The following is an 18,824-nucleotide window of genomic DNA, read 5'->3' as shown; positions in this document are numbered from 1 at the left end:
TCATATACATTCTGAACACTACACCATTAACAGAATTAAAAAAAAAAAAAGCATCTTCGGCTTCCGAAAGCAATTAAACTCAAACTTTTGTCACCAGAAGAGCCTATAAAAGTTAACTTTTTTCGAAAATCCAAGGGGGAGAAATTGCCGCCTCTTACCCCCCCCCCTCTGTGGGCGCCCTTGGTCTATATTAAACTTTCAGTTTTAATATCTCGAGTTCCGGAAGTCGGAATGTCAAAATTCCTTCAGATTCGTGCTCCTCGTGGTCTAGTTTACAAAATATATAAAAATCAGGTGGGGTCCAGTTTGCTTCGGTGGTCATTTTATATTCGAATATCATAAGTTCCGAAATTCGAAATGTCAAAATTCCTTCATATTCGTGTTCCCCGTGGTCTAATTTACAAAATATATAAAAATCAGGTGGAGTCCAGTTTGCTTCCGTGGTCACTTTATGTTCGAATATCTCGAGTTCCGAAATTTGGAATGTCAAAAATCCTTCAGATTCGTGTACCTCGTGGTCTAATTTACAAAGTATATAAAAATCAGGTGGAGTCCAGTTTGCTTCCGTGGTCACTTTATGTTCGAATATCTCGAGTTCCGAAATTCGGAATGTCAAAATTCCTTCAGATTCGTGTTCCTCGTGGTCTAATTTACAAAATATATAAAAATCAGGTGGGATCCATTTTGCTTCTTTGCAGCCTACTTTTCAAACGAAACTGAGTTTTCCAGAGTGTACATTTTGCTTCAAACTGAGTTCTGCCCTGGCTAACATACGTAAATTCGCATCTATAAGAGTCTTTAAAGTTAAACTTCAAATTGTCGTTCGGCATTCTTTTAGCTTATGAAGGCATGAATAATTCAAGTATGTTTGTCACAACATCTACATTCGTATAGAACCTCCAATACATTGCATTAAAACACATGAACTACACAAAGAAAACCATTGTGCATTAGAGCAGATCTCTTATTAATAAATGTACCTGCACACGCGCACTGCTCAGATAGCCCACAGCCTGAGCCTGAGCGCGAGTCCAAATTTAACTCAATCGCGATTGAGATTGTCAGAGGTGTGGCGGTTTACGTTGAATATACCACCACTTTATCAACTAAGTCGTCTTAGATTTTTCTCCAATCCCAAAAATCGATTTTTTGTGTGTGTGTGTGATTAAGATATGTTTAAGCGGGGGACGAATATAGAACCTGAAAATCGGGTGGTACCCGTTAAAATCGGGTAATATGACAACACTAAGCTAAATAGAAAATAAGGTATATCCCTACTTAAGATCACTCTACATCAGGGGCGGATCCAGGACCGACTTCTTGGGGGGCGGTGGGTTGTCATATTGCTACTTTTAAGGGCACCAAACTTTGGGATGGGTTTTATTTATATATATTTGGTCTAGGAATTAATTCATGCGGGTGGGCAAGAGATGGCGCAACGAACGGAGCGTCCCACAGTTCCGTGTATCCACACATGTGTTGCAAACCCCTGTCATCGCGTATCGTTCGTAGTATAGGGCAGTGGATTAAAGCGTCAACAACACCAGTTTGTAGTTAAGTGAACATGGCGCAATTTGTGCCTGATAAAGTGTTTTTGCGGGGTGTCCTGCTGCATTACTTTAACATGCAGAAAAGTGCGACTGAAAGTCATCGTATTTTGGTGGAAGTGTATGGTGACCATGCTCTAGCTGAGCGAACGTGTCAGAAGTGGTTTGCACAGTTTAGAAGTGGTGATTTCGGCTTGGCAGACCAAGAGCGAGCTGGACAGCCAAAAAAATTTCAAGACGAAGAATTGACAGCATTGCTCGAGCAGGATTCGTGTCAAACGCAGGAACAACTTGCAGCAGCATTAGGCGTTGATCAAACAACAGTCTCCAAACGCTTGAAAGCCATGGGAATGATTCAAAAGATGTCACATTGGGTTCCACATGAATTGAAAGACAGAGACGTTGAAAGACGAAAAACCATTTGCGAATTGCTGCTTCAACGACAGCGCAGAAAGGGGTTTCTGCATTGAATTATTACGGGTGATGAGAAGTGGATCCATTACGAGAACCCTAAACGAAAAAAGGCCTGGGTGAAACCAGGTGAACCAGGTCCATCACAACCAAAACGAGATATTCACTGTGCAAAGGTTATGCTGTGCATATGGTGGGATATGAAAGGTGTGGTGTACTATGAGCTGCTGCAACCGGGTGAAACTATGAATGGAGAACGTTATCGACGACAATTAATGCGTTTGAAGCAAGCTCTGGCCAGAACACGACCAGAATGGGAGAACAGACATGATAAACTTATTGTTCAACATGATAACGCTCGCCCACATGTCGCAAAACCGGTCAAAACCTATTTAGAAAATGTCGGATGGGAAGTTTTACCCCACCCGCCGTATTCACCAGACGTTGCTCCTTCGGACTACTAGTTGTTCGATTGCATGAACAACGATTTGATTGGACAGCGATTTACTTCTTCAGAAGATATCGAAACATGGGTCTCTGACTGGATCGCTTCCAAGGATGAGGACTTCTTTCGCCACGGAATCCGTACATTGCCTGACAGATGGGCGAAAGTGGTGGCTAGCGATGGACAATATTTTTCTTAAGGTATTTATGTATTTTGTGTTTGTACTACAGCTTCAATGTGTGCGTACCAACCGCACGAATTAATTCCTAGACCAAATATAATATAAGAAAGTTTCCTCTTCTGAGGGGGCGATCGCCCCGATCGCTTCCCTGGATCCGCCCCTGCTCTACATGCAACTCATAAAATTAAATTTGAAATCTCATCCACTTAGGCTGGGATCTTTTATATTATCATTACTCTTTCACCTTGTTTTTAAAAATAGTACTGCCATTCTTTCTTTTCTTAACAAAAAAAAACACCACTTCCCTCTTAAAAAAAAAGAAAAGAGAAAGAAAATTTAGATCGCAATACACAATGTTATTGTTGACTTGTTGCCACTCCGATAAATGTGAATGTTGTGGTTTTGCATGTGTTGACTGGTTTCTTATCGCAAGTCCCAGACACCTGCAATAGTTCATACGTGACGGAAACACCGATCATGGTTTATTCTGTATTTTTTTACTTCCCAATAATGATAGCCGTGCCTCTTTGAGAGAAATTGCAACTTATTTTTTTATTCTGCCAATTGTAAAAGTATACTCAACAAGAATTTCCCTACACTTTAAGACATTTTAAGAAAAAATATATTCTTTCTCCTATGCAAATTTTGAGCATTTTTTCCCTACGCCGAGGGAAGTTTCCCTCCATCTGGCAACTGTAAGACGAAGTGGGAAAAGATTCTTAGCTGTTTTCTCGTCGTTACTTAATATTAGTGCTGTCAAACCTTTGTGACATTTGCGGTTTTCGGTTTTTAAGAAAATCGGTTTTCTGAAAACCGAAACCGCAAAAACAGTTTTCAAAACCGAAACCACAAAACGGTTTTCAAAACCGGAACCGCAAAAGCGGTTGTCAAAACCGAAACCGCAAAAAAACGGTTTAAAAACCGAAACCGCAAAAGCGGTTTTCAAAACCGACATTTCGGTTTTATGAAATTTCACTTTTTTCAAAAACCGGTTTTCGGTTTTTTCAAAAACCGATTTCGACAGCACTAATAATAAGTATATTGTCTAAATAGGATACTTGAAGAGAGTACTTGAAATTACAGACAGGATTTGGCTCGTTCTGGCTTGATTTAACTCGAAACTCGACCCGAAATTCGAGTCGAATTGAAGGAAATTTTTCGAGCCGAGTTCTCGAGTCGAGCTCAAAGATCTTTCTTTCGAGTCGAGTCGAGTTTCAAGGAAAACTCGCTGGAACTCACTCGTACACATCCCTACTAAAGGCATGTCGTTTGCAGAGAAATAAGTTCCTTAGTAATACTGTTTCTTAGTGAAATAATATATGTTATCAATAAAATATCTAAAAAAAAAATGTGGATCTAAAGTAGTCCAGCGCTGCAACAACATTTATCTTAAATATGTTTGTCCATTTATAATAGTATAATCATAGTTACTATTGTAATTAACAAATTCTTATAAGGTAAAATCATAATTATCAATACTCTGGTATAATTTTTAATCTTATAAGATATATGTAATAATTACTATATATTATACCCTTAAATTCCAGATTTTATAAATCGAAACTATCAAATTCAATTTTTATATCAAAATCATACCCCCTTTCCATCACCGGTGGAATTGAAGTGGTAAAGTAATTGTACCAAGATTGCAGTATATTTATTCCAATCATTTTTTTCTTTCTTTTAGAAAGATTAATTCTTTTTCTTCTTTGAGAAATTTTCAAAACATTTTGTCCAATAACTTCATTCATGTTGTCCAAATCTATTAGTAATAATATTCATTCATGTTGTCCAAATCTATTAGTAATAATACATGGAAACAAATTTAAAATATATTGACAAAATTTGGTTCTTGTGAAAGTTCTTTTAGACTTGAAATTAGTATTCATAAACTCTGAAAGTACCTGATTTCTTGAGAATTCACTTTCGTGCAGATTTACTATCCGGATCCACATATTTGAAAAAAAAATCAGAACAAATAAGTAATAAAATTTTAAAAGATCAGTGTGTACATAAAGCTATGATCTTACTTCTGAGATGCATATCTACGTAGAGATAAATTAATGAAAATCTAACCTGTTAAGCAAGGATTCACCTATAAGCTAGCCAGTAACCATTGTATATGAAGTGAAGTGAAATATCTGAAGTCAGTGCGCTAACTCATGACGCGTAACCATAGAGGTGTTCGAGAATTAAGGGATTTACTATTTGTGAAATATACATTAGTAATATTATGTTACGAAAACATATCAGTATATTATCTATGATGTTCTTAGTAACGTACAAATACATAGTCCAACAGGTAAGCATCGATCGAAAAATGATCGATCTGGGCCAACATTGGCCATACTAGAACAACTCAGGAGCCCCTGAGAAAATGACCACCGTGCACCGTGAGCCCACGGTCTTATACGACCTAAAATTTAGGGGTGAATTTAATCCCTTTTATGAGCACTTTTAAGGGGGTGTATTCGTTCTCTTTTATGACCACTTTTAAAGGGTGAACTCGTTCCCTTTTACGAGCCCCCCTGGGAATTGACCACCATACAACGTGAGCCCATGGTCTTTTACGACCTCCATTTTAGGGGTGAACTTGTTCTCTTTTACGACCTCCATTTTAAGGGATGACCTCGTTCTCTTTTACGACCTCCATTTTAGAGGGTGTACTCGTTCCTTTTTATGAGCATTTTTTCAACTCTTATTTTAACATAGGAGATAACACATAAGATTACGAACACATAGAAGAGAAGATAACACATAACACTACGTAACACACAGCAGAACAGATAACAGATAAGAATATGAAACATAGAAGGGGTGTATTCGTTTCCAACCCCTACGAACACATAACAGAACATCAGACTACGTAACATAACGAACATACAGCAGAGCAGATTGAACTCGTTCCCTTTTATGAACACTTTTTCAGGGGTGAACTCGTTCTCTTTTATGAGCACATTTTTCAACCCCTATTTTAACATAGGAGATAGCACATAGAAGAGCAGATAACACATAGCACTATTTTAACATAGCAGATAACGAACACATATAAGAGCAGAAGACTACATAACATAGCAGGCCTCCATTTTTAGGGGGGTGAACTCGTTCCCTTTTATGAGCATATTTTAAGGGTGAACTCGTTTCCTCTTATGAGCACTTTTCCAACCCAACACAGAACAGAGCATGGCTTATTTTCGTACATAGCAGAAATTACACTGAGACTACGTAACACACAACATCCTCCATTTTAGGGGTGAACTCGTTCCCTTTTCTAACCCTTATTTTAACATAGCAGAAATTACATAGAGCAGATAATACATAAGATTCGTTCCCTTTTATGAACACTTTTTAGGGGGTGAACTCGTTCCCTTTTATGATTACTTTTTCAACCCCTATTTGAACATTTTAACATAGCAGAAATGACATAAGCATGTCCTCAAACTACTGACCATCGTGAACAAAGGTCAAACTCGAAAACGAAACAACATATCGAGGTGCTGTTTCCACATTTAGCAATTGGTCATCAGGTACTACAAGTTCCAAAATAATGACCATCGAGGTCAAAGGTCAAAATACTTAAAACCTAATATCTCGAAAACGGAGCCACATACTCAGGTGCTGTTTCCACATTGAGTAATAGGTCATCAGGTACCACAAGTTCCAAAATAATGATCATCGAGGTCAAAGGTCAACATACATAAAACTTAATAACACGAAAACTGAGCCACATATTGAGATGCTGTTTCCACATTTAGTAATCGGTCACCAACTACTACATGTCCCAAAATTAGTGGCTATCGAGGTCAAAGGTAAAAGTACTTAAAACCTAATTACTCGAAAATGGAGCCACATATTGAGGTGCTGTTTCCACATTTAGTAATTGGTTAGCAACTACAACAAGTTCCAAAATAATGATCATCGAGGTCAAAGGTCAACATACTTAAAACCTAATAACACGAAAACAGAGCCACATATTGAGGTGCTGTTTCCAAATCTAGTAACTGGTCATCAACTACTACAAGTTCCAAAATACTGATCATCGAGGTCAAAGGTCAACATACTTAAAAACTAATGACTCGAAAACTGAGCAAAATATTGAGGTGCTGTTTCCACATTTAGTAAATTTGTGTGATCTATTCAATTTTGTATAAAGCAGAAAAAAAGTGAAGAAGGAATAAATTTGAGTGGCTTATTTACTTTTGTATTAATGAGAAAGAAATCAAAGGAGCACAATTTTAACTAGCGCAGAATTTCTGTACCTTTTTGGGCTATTCAAAAGAAAGCAAAGATATGCCGTATTAACTAGCTATGTATTATTTAAGCAAAACGAAGGGCTAAATTTGAGAAAGCGAACATGGACCATTTTACTCAAATTTGGATGGAGTATTTATCTTTGTATGAACCAGAAAAAAATGAAGAAGATCCGTTTTAACTAGTTCAATATTTCTGTATAATTTTGTACTACTCAAATAAACGAAATTTTATTTTTGTACCAATCACAAGAAAATCAAAGAAGGGTCATTTTATACCTTTTTTGTGCTATTCAAATAATAGAGGGAACAAATTTCAGTGGTCTATTTTATTTTTGTACCAATCAGAAGAAAAGCAAAGATATACCATTTTAACTATTTAAACAAATGAAAAGATAAATTTGAATGACCTATTCAATTTTGTACCAACGAGAAATGCCATTTTGTACTACTCAAATAAACAAAAAAAACGAATAAGGATCATTTTAACTAATTCAGACTTTTATACCATTTTGTACTACTCCAATAAACGAAGGAATGCCAACCAGAAAAAAAAGAAGTGAAGATTAGGTGGATTATTTTCTTTTGTATCAATTAGAAAAGAGAAGAAGAGCTACTTTAACTTGCTCATTATGTACTGTTTAAACAAACGAAAATTGACCATTATGTAACTTTTGAACTTACTGAAATGTTCTATTTTTGTATCAATCAGAAAAAAACCCGAAGAATGATCATTTTAAGAAGTTCATAATTTCGATGTTCTACTTTTTATACCAACGAGAAAAAAATGAACTAGCTGAATATACGAAAGAATAAATTTAAGTGACCTTTTCAATTTTGTACCAATTTGAAATGTCATTTTTAACTGGTTCAGAATTTTACTACTCAAATAAACAATGGAATATTGTACCATTTTGGAGTTTTCAAATAAACAAAGGACTTATAATTTGTGTCAACTTCAACAAACAAAAGGAAAAAGCAAAAAAGGATCATTTTAACTAGTCTAATAAACGAAGGCATAAATATGAGTGAGCTATTTAATTTTGTAGCAACCAGAGGATCATTTTATACCATTTTGTACTACTCAAATAAACGAAAGAATAAAATTGTAGTAACCAGAAAAAGCGAAGAAGGCCCATTTTAACTAACTGAGAATTTCTGTACCTTTTTGTACTATTTAAACAAACGATGGAATAAATTTGAGTGGCCTGTTTTTTGTACTAACCAGAAAAAGCGAAGAAGGTCCAATTTAGCTAACAGTGTACTATTTAAACAAACGAAGGTCTCTTGAGTGAGATTTCCAATTTTGTAGCAAGAAGGACTATTTTCTAACTAACTCAGAATTTCATTTCATTTTGTAATACTCAAATTTGGATGGAGTGTTTAGTTTTGTTCGAACCAGAAAAATTTGATTGGATTATTTCCTTATGTACCAACTGGAAAAAGTGAAGGGCCATTAATCAAATAAATGAAGGAATAAATTTGGGTAGAATATTTAGTTTTGTACCTAGCAAAATAAGAAAAAGAAGTGAAGAACGAATAAAATTTGGATGGACTATTTTCTTATGTACCAACAAAAAAATGGAGCACCAGCGACAAAAAAGAAACCGAAGGAGGAATAAATTTGGGTGACCTATTCAGTTTGTACTAAGCAGAATCAGCATTCTATACTTTTTTCTGCCATTCATTGGGGGTGTCCAATTTCTTTTTGTGCCAACGAGACCATTTTTAACCGACTTAGAATTTGTACCAAACAGAAAAGAGCTACACAAATAAACAAAGCAATCAATTTTTAACTAGCTCAGAATTTCTAGACCATGTTGTACTATTTAAACAAACGAAGAGATAAATGTGTGAGACCTATTCACTTTTGTACCAAGCAAAATAAGAAAAAGAAGTGAAGAACGAATAAAATTTGGATGGCCTATTTTTTCATATACCAACAAAAAAAATGGAGCGCCAACGACAAAAAGGAAACCGAAGGAGGAATAAATTTGGGTGACCTAATCAGTTTTGTACTAAGCTGAAAAAAGCGAAGAAGGTAAAATTTAAATAGCTCAGTATTTTTGTACTACTAAAATAAACGAAGGAATAAATTTGGGTGTTCTACAGAAGAAAACGGGGAAGGGCCATTTTATTTAATTTTGTAGTACTCAAAATATACAAAGATATAAATTTGTGTGACCCATTCAGTTTTGTACTAAGCAGAAAATTTGTTGGCTTTTTTAGAAAGACCATTTTATCTTTTTGTGCTCTACAAATAAACAGAGGAAAAGCAAAGAGAGACCATTTTATGTGCCTTTTGTAACGAAGAAACAAATTTGAAGGAGGTTCATTTTAACTAATCCTGCTGCGAGTAGATCAATTAGTATATAGTGAAAAAAAAACAATATGACATTATTGCGACTTTCATTTTCGAATACATACGGATTAAGCCACTATGGCAAAAAATACTACTCTCTCCTTATGCTTATTTGGAGCAGACTTAAGAGGACCAAGCATTAGAAACCCGCTAGTAGGGTGTCGATTCAGTAAACTCGTTATACTTTAGAAAACAAAATCCATATTGGAGTATACCTTTTATACAACAAAACAAGCTTCTTAGCCCCACTCCAGAAATTAGAAAACAAATTCTTTCTTCTACGGTCTTCGGCATGCATTTTAGACCAAGGGCAGCAAGATTAATATTAAATAACACTTCTGCTGGATAGAAATTCGATTCTCTCGATCTTCTGCTTTATCCGGCAACTTTACTTGGAAATTATCCACATCTTAGAATTTATCAGGTTACATCTAGCAAAAGAAAACGAATAGATAATTTTGAGATAGTTCCATATGGGTAAATACTGTAGTAGTAAAAACGATAGTTTTTTTTAATTAAGTAAAGATAAAGAGAGAGTGTGAAAAAATGGATAATTAAATTTTAAATCATTATTATCATTTTAGAGGTCAAAGGGAAGAATAAATGAATTTGAGTGGCATATGTACGAACAAGATTTGCCATTTTATTATATTATCGTGTGCTGTTTAAACAAATGTATGGAAATGCACTACTCAAATAAACGAAGGAATTTAGTTTTGTACCGGGCAAAAAAGGAGTGAAGAATGAATAAAATTTGAATGGAATATTTTCTTTTGTACCAGCTGCGAAAAGTGAAGGAATTTAGTTTTGTACCATTGTATCAATTTAAGTATTTTGTACTATTTAGTACCACCGAGAAGGTGTAGAATATTTAGTTTTGTACTAAGGCTTCTTTACTTTTGTATTAACGACTAAAAACTTTAACACATACGTGGTTGTGTGAGTTACTGTTCTTTCATTTCCCTGTGGTACAACGTAATGGTCTACAATTAGATATTTTCGATTACATAATGGTATACGGCCATGTTTTGTTGAGCATAATGCACACTATAACGATGTGGTAGAGAATTATTTGATGGATAGATATTATCGCTTCTCTCGCTATGGGAGAACGCAGGACACTTTGGATGAGTTATTAAAGTTTTGGAATCATGTGTGCGAGTTCAGGCCAAGTATCCAGATTGCAGATTTACTTGGTTGCTTTACACGATGTGGTAAAACTGGCCTTTTTGCGGTATCTCCTGATACCTATCTGTTGGACCTCGCGGTATTTGGAAACTTAGTGAAAAAGAATAACAAATGGTTTTTCTCACAATAAAGCTATACATACAGAATAATCCATTATGGCAAAAAAAAATTCTACTTTCTCCTTATGCTTAGTTGGAGTAGACTTCGATAACAAGAACGATAAATTGTGTAAGAATTTCCAATTAATAGCGGTATTGTACTGCACTTATAATAGTCTGTAATAGTGCAGTTTATTTTTCGAATGAGAGTAGGTTTTAAAGGTGTATTGTAGTCTACCAGCAATAATGATCTCTAAGAGAGTTATTAGGTAAAGATAACAATTACACCGCCATTCTGCGAACACGTTTATACGATCCAATTTCTCAGATTTAAGGCTAAATTAAATGGGCAAGAGATGTACAGTATTTGGGAGATATAACTAAGAAGTACTAGGATGTGCCAATAGAAAAATTTCAGAACTTCTATTTTAATTTTGGGGTGGAAAAACATGCCTATTAACACTATTTGTAATAACGATGATTCCGTGGGTGTAGATTGTCTTAGATAGAATACAGGTAATTCTGCCATTAAAATTTACAACTATCTAATTGATTTTCTTCATTGTTCAGACAAGCGTTTACAGGGTATTACGAGATGTGAAGCAATTATCTTTAACCACTATACTGATGAGTGGATCCAATTTTACACATCAAAGAATATTTACAGATGCTTATTGGAGTTGCCAGATAAAGCAGAAGATCGAGAGAATCGAATTTCTATCCAGCAGAAGTGTTATTTAATATTAATCTTGCTGCCCTTGGTCTAAAATGCATGCCGAAGACCGTAGAAGAAAGAATTTGTTTTCTAATTTCTGGAGTGGGGCTAAGAAGCTTGTTTTGTTGTATAAAAGGTATACTCCAATATGGATTTTGTTTTCTAAAGTATAACGAGTTTACTGAATCGACACCCTACTAGCGGGTTTCTAATGCTTGGTCCTCTTAAGTCTGCTCCAAATAAGCATAAGGAGAGAGTAGTATTTTTTGCCATAGTGGCTTAATCCGTATGTATTCGAAAATGAAAGTCGCAATAATGTCATATTGTTTTTTTTTTCACTATATACTAATTGATCTACTCGCAGCAGGATTAGTTAAAATGAACCTCCTTCAAATTTGTTTCTTCGTTACAAAAGGCACATAAAATGGTCTCTCTTTGCTTTTCCTCTGTTTATTTGTAGAGCACAAAAAGATAAAATGGTCTTTCTAAAAAAGCCAACAAATTTTCTGCTTAGTACAAAACTGAATGGGTCACACAAATTTATATCTTTGTATATTTTGAGTACTACAAAATTAAATAAAATGGCCCTTCCCCGTTTTCTTCTGTAGAACACCCAAATTTATTCCTTCGTTTATTTTAGTAGTACAAAAATACTGAGCTATTTAAATTTTACCTTCTTCGCTTTTTTCAGCTTAGTACAAAACTGATTAGGTCACCCAAATTTATTCCTCCTTCGGTTTCCTTTTTGTCGTTGGTGCTCCATTTTTTTGTTGGTATATGAAAAAATAGGCCATCCAAATTTTATTCGTTCTTCACTTCTTTTTCTTATTTTGCTTGGTACAAAAGTGAATAGGTCTCACACATTTATCTCTTCGTTTGTTTAAATAGTACAACATGGTCTAGAAATTCTGAGCTAGTTAAAAATTGATTGCTTTGTTTATTTGTGTAGCTCTTTTCTGTTTGGTACAAATTCTAAGTCGGTTAAAAATGGTCTCGTTGGCACAAAAAGAAATTGGACACCCCCAATGAATGGCAGAAAAAAGTATAGAATGCTGATTCTGCTTAGTACAAACTGAATAGGTCACCCAAATTTATTCCTCCTTCGGTTTCTTTTTTGTCGCTGGTGCTCCATTTTTTTGTTGGTACATAAGAAAATAGTCCATCCAAATTTTATTCGTTCTTCACTTCTTTTTCTTATTTTGCTAGGTACAAAACTAAATATTCTACCCAAATTTATTCCTTCATTTATTTGATTAATGGCCCTTCACTTTTTCCAGTTGGTACATAAGGAAATAATCCAATCAAATTTTTCTGGTTCGAACAAAACTAAACACTCCATCCAAATTTGAGTATTACAAAATGAAATGAAATTCTGAGTTAGTTAGAAAATAGTCCTTCTTGCTACAAAATTGGAAATCTCACTCAAGAGACCTTCGTTTGTTTAAATAGTACACTGTTAGCTAAATTGGACCTTCTTCGCTTTTTCTGGTTAGTACAAAAAACAGGCCACTCAAATTTATTCCATCGTTTGTTTAAATAGTACAAAAAGGTACAGAAATTCTCAGTTAGTTAAAATGGGCCTTCTTCGCTTTTTCTGGTTACTACAATTTTATTCTTTCGTTTATTTGAGTAGTACAAAATGGTATAAAATGATCCTCTGGTTGCTACAAAATTAAATAGCTCACTCATATTTATGCCTTCGTTTATTAGACTAGTTAAAATGATCCTTTTTTGCTTTTTCCTTTTGTTTGTTGAAGTTGACACAAATTATAAGTCCTTTGTTTATTTGAAAACTCCAAAATGGTACAATATTCCATTGTTTATTTGAGTAGTAAAATTCTGAACCAGTTAAAAATGACATTTCAAATTGGTACAAAATTGAAAAGGTCACTTAAATTTATTCTTTCGTATATTCAGCTAGTTCATTTTTTTCTCGTTGGTATAAAAAGTAGAACATCGAAATTATGAACTTCTTAAAATGATCATTCTTCGGGTTTTTTTCTGATTGATACAAAAATAGAACATTTCAGTAAGTTCAAAAGTTACATAATGGTCAATTTTCGTTTGTTTAAACAGTACATAATGAGCAAGTTAAAGTAGCTCTTCTTCTCTTTTCTAATTGATACAAAAGAAAATAATCCACCTAATCTTCACTTCTTTTTTTTCTGGTTGGCATTCCTTCGTTTATTGGAGTAGTACAAAATGGTATAAAAGTCTGAATTAGTTAAAATGATCCTTATTCGTTTTTTTTGTTTATTTGAGTAGTACAAAATGGCATTTCTCGTTGGTACAAAATTGAATAGGTCATTCAAATTTATCTTTTCATTTGTTTAAATAGTTAAAATGGTATATCTTTGCTTTTCTTCTGATTGGTACAAAAATAAAATAGACCACTGAAATTTGTTCCCTCTATTATTTGAATAGCACAAAAAAGGTATAAAATGACCCTTCTTTGATTTTCTTGTGATTGGTACAAAAATAAAATTTCGTTTATTTGAGTAGTACAAAATTATACAGAAATATTGAACTAGTTAAAACGGATCTTCTTCATTTTTTTCTGGTTCATACAAAGATAAATACTCCATCCAAATTTGAGTAAAATGGTCCATGTTCGCTTTCTCAAATTTAGCCCTTCGTTTTGCTTAAATAATACATAGCTAGTTAATACGGCATATCTTTGCTTTCTTTTGAATAGCCCAAAAAAGTACAGAAATTCTGCGCTAGTTAAAATTGTGCTCCTTTGATTTCTTTCTCATTAATACAAAAGTAAATAAGCCACTCAAATTTATTCCTTCTTCACTTTTTTTCTGCTTTATACAAAATTGAATAGATCACACAAATTTACTAAATGTGGAAACAGCACCTCAATATTTTGCTCAGTTTTCGAGTCATTAGTTTTTAAGTATGTTGACCTTTGACCTCGATGATCAGTATTTTGGAACTTGTAGTAGTTGATGACCAGTTACTAGATTTGGAAACAGCACCTCAATATGTGGCTCTGTTTTCGTGTTATTAGGTTTTAAGTATGTTGACCTTTGACCTCGATGATCATTATTTTGGAACTTGTTGTAGTTGCTAACCAATTACTAAATGTGGAAACAGCACCTCAATATGTGGCTCCATTTTCGAGTAATTAGGTTTTAAGTACTTTTACCTTTGACCTCGATAGCCACTAATTTTGGGACATGTAGTAGTTGGTGACCGATTACTAAATGTGGAAACAGCATCTCAATATGTGGCTCAGTTTTCGTGTTATTAAGTTTTATGTATGTTGACCTTTGACCTCGATGATCATTATTTTGGAACTTGTGGTACCTGATGACCTATTACTCAATGTGGAAACAGCACCTGAGTATGTGGCTCCGTTTTCGAGATATTAGGTTTTAAGTATTTTGACCTTTGACCTCGATGGTCATTATTTTGGAACTTGTAGTACCTGATGACCAATTGCTAAATGTGGAAACAGCACCTCGATATGTTGTTTCGTTTTCGAGTTTGACCTTTGTTCACGATGGTCAGTAGTTTGAGGACATGCTTATGTCATTTCTGCTATGTTAAAATGTTCAAATAGGGGTTGAAAAAGTAATCATAAAAGGGAACGAGTTCACCCCCTAAAAAGTGTTCATAAAAGGGAACGAATCTTATGTATTATCTGCTCTATGTAATTTCTGCTATGTTAAAATAAGGGTTAGAAAAGGGAACGAGTTCACCCCTAAAATGGAGGATGTTGTGTGTTACGTAGTCTCAGTGTAATTTCTGCTATGTACGAAAATAAGCCATGCTCTGTTCTGTGTTGGGTTGGAAAAGTGCTCATAAAAGGAAACGAGTTCACCCTTAAAATATGCTCATAAAAGGGAACGAGTTCACCCCCCTAAAAATGGAGGCCTGCTATGTTATGTAGTCTTCTGCTCTTATATGTGTTCGTTATCTGCTATGTTAAAATAGTGCTATGTGTTATCTGCTCTTCTATGTGCTATCTCCTATGTTAAAATAGGGGTTGAAAAATGTGCTCATAAAAGAGAACGAGTTCACCCCTGAAAAAGTGTTCATAAAAGGGAACGAGTTCAATCTGCTCTGCTGTATGTTCGTTATGTTACGTAGTCTGATGTTCTGTTATGTGTTCGTAGGGGTTGGAAACGAATACACCCCTTCTATGTTTCATATTCTTATCTGTTATCTGTTCTGCTGTGTGTTACGTAGTGTTATGTGTTATCTTCTCTTCTATGTGTTCGTAATCTTATGTGTTATCTCCTATGTTAAAATAAGAGTTGAAAAAGTGCTTATAAAAGGGAACGAGTACACCCTCTAAAATGGAGGTCGTAAAAGAGAACGAGGTCACCCCTTAAAATGGAGGTCGTAAAAGAGAACGAGTTCACCCCTAAAATGGAGGTCGTAAAAGACCATGGGCTCACGTTGTATGGTGGTCAATTCCCAGGGGGGCTCGTAAAAGGGAACGAGTTCACCCTTTAAAAGTAGTCATAAAAGAGAACGAATACACCCCCTTAAAAGTGCTCATAAAAGGGATTAAATTCACCCCTAAATTTTAGATCGTAAAAGACCGTGGGCTCACGGTGCACGGTGGTCATTTTCTCAGGGGCTCCTGAGTTGTTCTAGTATGGCAAATGTTGGCCCAGATCGATCATTTTTCTACTACTTACGTAGAGATAAATTAATGAAAATCTAACCTGTTAAGCAAGGATTCACCTATAAGCTAGCCAGTAACCATTGTATATGAAGTGAAGTGAAATATCTGAAGTCAGTGCGCTAACTCATGACGCGTAACCATAGAGGTGTTCGAGAATTATGGGATTTACTATTTGTGAAATATACATTAGTAATATTATGTTACGAAAACATATCAGTATATTATCTATGATGTTCTTAGTAACGTACAAATACATAGTCGAACAGGTAAGCATGGACGCCCGAAGGGGGGCAGGGCGCCTCGCCCTCTGTCTCATGAAAATGCATAATGTATATTTCTAAATTTCTTAAGAATTTCCTAATACAAACAGAATACCAAAAGTAATATAGCAACCGGTGAGATGGCCCTCTAGAAAATTTTCTTTGGGTGCACCTGCAGGTAAGGTAAGTGTTTTATGCCATATTCAGTATTTTGCGCTATCCACGTTTATATATATACTCACCGTCGCTGACATGCCTGATCCCTACGACTGCACCCCCACGCGAGGCTCTCTGCTCTGACTTGGTTACATACCATTCGTGCTTATTAGTAGCCATCTAGCACATTTTGCAAAATAATTCTTATCATGTACGTACTCTTAAGCCTTCTTAAAGTGAATCTGCGCAGAAGAATACAGATCCACCGTCAAAAAATGATTATTTAAGACACAGACTCAATTTACTGAACAAGAAGTATATAGGGGAAAGTCGGACAAAACCGGGACTCAAAATATTTATGCTTGTTCCTCAGCATCTATATGGATAGTATAGCTTTAGTTAGTTTTCAAAAGCTAAATAGATTTGTTATTGACACAAAAATGTTTATTTCAGTGGAACAAGCTGGTGAATTTTGAGAGCAAAAACATTTTTTAAAGGGTACACATAAAATAATTACGAAAAACTTTTCTTTTAGAAGAAAAATATGTAATTACTTCAAGAACTAGTACAGTATGAATCAATACAACTGAAAAAATATGAGCTTAAAAAGTACGGAAAATATAGAGGGCTAGACTATATTAGACCAATAACAGAAAAAATAACTTTAGGTCACGATTTTGTTAAATCTAAAAACATTAATCACAAATTAAAGTCTCGTCATATTCGTCCACATTGCTACAAGTTTCGTGTGCCCATCCTTTACAGTTAAGACACTGTATCTAACTTTCTCATATTTACACTGTAGACCTACTACCCGGTTCTGTCTGTCTGTTGATGTCCCGGTTTTATCCTACTACGCCATTATTCAGAACTACAGGCCTAGCACCTCTCAAAGAGCACAAAAATCCTGATTCAAGACACGAAATAACAGCAGGAAGAGTTATTATTATAAGTTGTATACTTACATAAGTCAATCTTCCTGTGGTTAGGAACAGCAGTATATTGTCGACGGGAGACAAATCAAAACTTTTCTATTCAAATTCTTCAACACATCGCCAATGACAAAGGAGCCACTTACTCGGCTTTCTCTTAAAGAATGACGTGGCGGCTGTTTGCAACTAATTCCATGCGTTGACCGACAGATAGTGACACTAATATAACCAGAAAATCTAGGTCCCGGTTTTATCCGACTTCCCCCTATGCAATGAATTTATGTGTGGATCCGTGCAATAAATCTGCACCATTTTTTTCTGGTTGTTCCGACTTGTCCTAACGATATTTATTACTTTCGAACGACAATAGAATAAAGAAATTCCTGTGTTTATAAATAAAACTCAAATTCAAGTTTTCAATGGATTTGCACGTTAGGGACCTACATCCAGCAAAGTACACTTTCGAAAATTTCTCCATTTGTTCCGCCCTAGTACATATAGGCTACAACAAAACTTCACATTTTATATAGTGTCGAGTCAAAGTTTGAAATAAAGTTTCCGTGAGATTCTTTCGGAGAATTTTCATGTTTTTTTTTCAGATGTCAAAAACTAACAATAGTTTATTGGAGAGCATGGGTGGAAGTATAGGGGGTCATTGTCCCCCTTCCCCAACTTTTGACAACTGCACCATCTTTATTCCTGAAATCATTACCATCTTTATTCCGGAAATGAAAGGTCCAAAACCGATCAAAAGGTCTGCTCCAGCAGACAATTCCTAATTCCGCTTATGATGGAGGGGGAAAGGGGAATCGAAACTTGCGATTTTTCTCGAAAACAGCTCTAACAATTTTGTTTATAAAGAAATAATTGAATTTTTCCTGGCGACGTGATTTTAGTAAGTCTTCTCGGGCAATCAGCAAAATGAATATATTGACATCCGACGTTCTGAAAATAGACACTGCATTCATCTTTATGGACAGTAGTGAAGAGACCGTCGAAAGAAAGAAAAGAAAACAGAAAAGTTATAAATAAGGACGCCCCCAAGGAAAGTCCGCGTCCTGACAGAAAGTAAGGCATCAACCATCTATCTACATGCCTCCCCTCACATCCAGTTATTGCACTAAAGCATCTGCCGCGGGTTTCTATCTTGAACGAAAGACATTTACACGCGTGGCTGTTACAATGTATAGATAAGAAGAAAGAAGGGTAAATAAGGAGATAGGAAAGTGCGAGGGAAGAGTTATTTTATTTTGATAGAGGGATAAGAAAAAAAACCTGAAACCAAGAAGAAACTTAATCGGTTGTGCTGCATGCAATAGGTGATTTACATGTCAAAAGAACACTGAGAAGAGATGGCATAAATCCATGCAAAAATGTCTGCATTAATAATTTAATAAATTATTTAATATATTACAAAAACCTAACTTAATCTGTTGTTAATATGCAAGTCTGTTTTGTCAGTATTTAGGAAGTGTATTGTTAGTGTGATATCTAAGCATGCAAATCGGTTATCCCATGGCCTCACCTAGTCATCTGTTTGGAACAGCCACAGCTTAGTTACTTTCTTTCCTGTCCACCTAGTACTTCTTCGCGCTGCTCCTTCTGTTTTGCTTTTTGTTGTCTAAGCTTTTTTT

At 35.2% G+C, this 18,824-nt stretch overlaps 1 protein-coding gene across 3 annotated transcripts in view; it reads right to left on the bottom strand.

Moving 5' to 3' along the window:
• Positions 1–17,348, bottom strand: part of LOC145694161 (arginase-1-like) — an 83,565-nt gene extending 66,217 nt beyond the window's left edge. Inside the window, exon 1 of one of the 3 annotated variants that reach the window (XM_081770277.1) lies at positions 17,224–17,348. The gene's annotated coding sequence lies outside the window, so the exon portion shown is untranslated. Of the gene's footprint in view, positions 1–4,118; positions 4,260–17,223 lie in introns of those variants that run through there. The other 2 variants (XM_081770276.1, XM_081770275.1) reach the window with 2 other exon arrangements.
• Positions 17,349–18,824: the final 1,476 nt, after the last annotated feature.

This window comes from Thermobia domestica, chromosome 9 (assembly GCF_964235325.1).
Source record: "Thermobia domestica chromosome 9, izTheDome1.hap1.1, whole genome shotgun sequence".
NCBI classification, from domain to species: Eukaryota; Metazoa; Arthropoda; class Insecta; order Zygentoma; family Lepismatidae; genus Thermobia; species Thermobia domestica.
This window is presented reverse-complemented; position numbering and strand designations above follow the sequence as displayed.